The following is a 3,570-nucleotide window of genomic DNA, read 5'->3' as shown; positions in this document are numbered from 1 at the left end:
CTGTTGTGAGCAAATTGTGCAGAATCTTACAGGTATTTGACCACCCTTTGTCTAGTTAATTTTGGCCCTTGATCTTGTATTCTTAAAGCTGCTTTGTAGACTTTCCAATTTAGTGAATGAATTATTTGTTGACTGATAATCTTGAATCTTGAACTTGTCTGTATTCTGAATTTGAGATAGTATGTCGAGATCTCCAATTTATTCTATAGAGAAGTGACATATCGATAAATATAATGAATTATCGATATCTCTGGATTTTCTATAGGTATACTTGACTTGTCGAGGTCTCTTATTCCTTGCATGTGAAATGACTTGTCGATATGTCTGAGATCTCTACATGTAGAAATGACTTGTCGATATCTCTGAGATCTTTACATACATAATTTGACTTATCGATATCTCTGAGATCTCTATATGAGAAATTGAATTGTCGATGTCTCCAATTCTTCACATCTTCATTTGACTTCTCGATATCTCTGAGACCTCTACATGTAGAAATGACTTGTCGATATCTCCAGTTCTCTACATCTTAATTTGACTTGTCGATATCTCTGAGACTTCTCCATAAGTCATTATGGAATTCTCAAATGACTTCTCGATATAACTTGATCTGTGACTTGTCGATATCTTGACTTAGAGAATTTTTCATAGAACAGCTTTATTCAACTCCAAGCTTCTACACTTTTCTCTAAGGCATGATCATGACTTGATCTTCTTCCAGAGTTTATTCCTTAGCTTGAAACTGTTCACTGAAAAATCCCCCAATCTAATCTACTAACCATTTTTACAGACTCAAGAAATATAATACTGAATACAGATATAAATTATCATACAACTTAATCTAAGGGTTGTCAATGTGACATAGTCTTGTTATTATATACGCATGTCTTGCACAATATACTTCTTTGTCAGTGGAGTATCAAGGGCAATACTCTTTTATCAGTGGAGTATCAGGATGATACTCCTATGCCAGTGGAGTATCATGCCTGATACTGCCTTGTCAGTGGAGTATAATTCCTTTGTCAGTGGAGTAACATGTGAGATACTCCTTTATCAAAAGAAAACTTATCCAAATATCAATCTATATGTAACTCAAAAATGCGTTTCTCATTAATATGGCTTAACGACAATGCTAGAGGTAATGTTTGATTTGAGTCATCTTATAACATATAAATTGTTAACTAATTGTGCAACATTATAAGCCTTATCATTAAAATAGAATAAACAACTATTGTTTATTTAATTAAAATGAAAACCTTTCTTGTCCTGGCAAGAAATTGATTTAATGTATCCGCTAAAGGCAAACAAGTAATAACAATTTATCAAGTTCTCAATCTGGCCTTATGGGAAAAATTAGGTATCGAGTTCCTTCAAATAGAGCAACAACTTTTGCTCCAATTCTAACCCGATACTTGAAGCTTGACCAATGCTCGTCTTCTTCTTTAGATCTTCCAAACAAGCTAGACAATTTAACTTCCAATCATCCATTTATTTCCACAGAAGAGACAATCATCTCCTTTAGCAACACCACTATCAGGCTTCAAAAGCCCTTTGGTATTGGACTTTGGTTTGGCACCGAATAAGATTAAATCTTCACCTTGCATGTCCACTTTCCTTTCACATTTGCATTTCATGTGTACACCATCAATATGGATATAATTCATGCTTTTACCGTGTTATCTTCAGCAGTTCTAAACATGCCTAACAACTCAGTGAGTGTTCTCTGTCTATCTCATTCCTTTTGTTTTTAACAAACTGAGAATAGAAGTTGTTCAAAGATTGTTTGATCAAATCAAGCTGAGTATCTAGACCATTCTTGAAACCCAAAATATCAAGGTACATACACCTATCATCTTTAGAATATATGGTCCAACCGGGTATCATTCTCCCATTAATGCAAAAGTATGGTGCCTTATTATTGTCAAATCTTTATGATGAGCCTATCCTTCAAATATCATTTGAAGGTGCTCAATCATATCATAAGCATCATTATGCTCTTATTGCTTATAAAGCTCAGCACTCATAATTACAAGCATGAGACATGAAACATCGGTTGCATAATCAATTTGCTTTTGGTAAGTATTTCGTTCAACACATGATTCATTTTCAGCTAGAAGAAACAAGGGAGGGGTTTGAGTGACATCCTTGAACCTGAGGACAATCCTCAATTTCCTATGTCAATTGAAGAAATTATTTCATGTTAGCTTGTCCTTCTCAAGGACTATTACATGGAGAAGTTATTTGTGTTATTTGTCATTTGATATCTTCAATATTAAAGTGCATAAAATGAATTAGTCTACAGAAGATCATTAAATTATGTTCAAGTGATTATTCATATATATATATATTCACAATATATATCTCCCACTATTTTATCAAATCAATATCCCTAACTATTAGTTGAGAAAGAATATCTTCTATATCCTTTCTAGTAAGCCAAGATCCATATTTCACTATGTGTTAGGTCAGCTTTGGCTTTTCTCCTAAAACATGATTATTTAGGTAGACAACATTTGTCAATTTTATCAACTATATAACTCTTGGATAACTTGGTGGAACAACATTTGTTCATATTTATCTAATAAATCTCGCCAAACTCTATGCCTATAAGTTCGCAATCCTATTGTGGTAACTTAGTTAAGTCAAACCCAATAGTTAAAAAGTATCAATATACTTCAACACATGTCCCATGATAGATGGGAGTAATTTGTTTTGGCGAACCCACTACTTATCGATCTAGGGTTAACGCATTGAACTCATTGGAAGGCATCTGATCAACTTAATATTAACTTTAGGGTTTTGTTAATTTTAAAACGATCATGATCCCATCATAAAGAGATTCCCAATTTTTCCTTGAGTAAAATACTTAAAATCAATATTCGTCAATGGTTTGATTTCCAGGTAGTGAGGGAGTCACAACGGTCTCGCTTAAAACCCACAACCTTACAAGTTCAATGAACTCGCTTTTGACAAAATCGCCCCATGTTGGAAACAAAGAAAATTTGTATTTTATTCCGTGTTTCATAAACACGAGAATCTCATAATCTTTTGTTCATTTTAAAATCTTGAGTCATTACAGATTTATCTTGTTTAAAAAGCATGGCATGGGTGTTTTATCTAATACATACATCCTTAATCTAATTAAGCATGCATCTTTATAAACTACTCTACACATACATTCATCATATGAGCATATATATGTAAAGTGCGATAAATTTAATGTGGTTGGTTATGGCTTCATCCTATGTGATCTTTATCAAGCTAATGACAAAGATCTAGGTCAATCTAAGGTGAAAAATAAATACAAGCTAACTATTACATGTATTCTTTCTTGTATTGCTTCCTTGGATGGCCTCCATGTGAGATTACCCTTCCTTGATCTTCAAATCTTCATGTCTTAATGTATATTACATGAATGAAAAATAAAAACTAATATAATGAACTTACAAGAAGAACTCGAGTTTCATTCAAGATTTAATAATTACAAGATCGAACGACATGCAAACTCTAATATATGGGATATATCGTGTAATTATTTTTGCTAATAAATAAATATTATGTATGTTCAGT

Source organism: Apium graveolens, chromosome 3, assembly GCF_009905375.1.
Source record: "Apium graveolens cultivar Ventura chromosome 3, ASM990537v1, whole genome shotgun sequence".
Taxonomy (NCBI): Eukaryota; Viridiplantae; Streptophyta; class Magnoliopsida; order Apiales; family Apiaceae; genus Apium; species Apium graveolens.
This window is presented reverse-complemented; position numbering follows the sequence as displayed.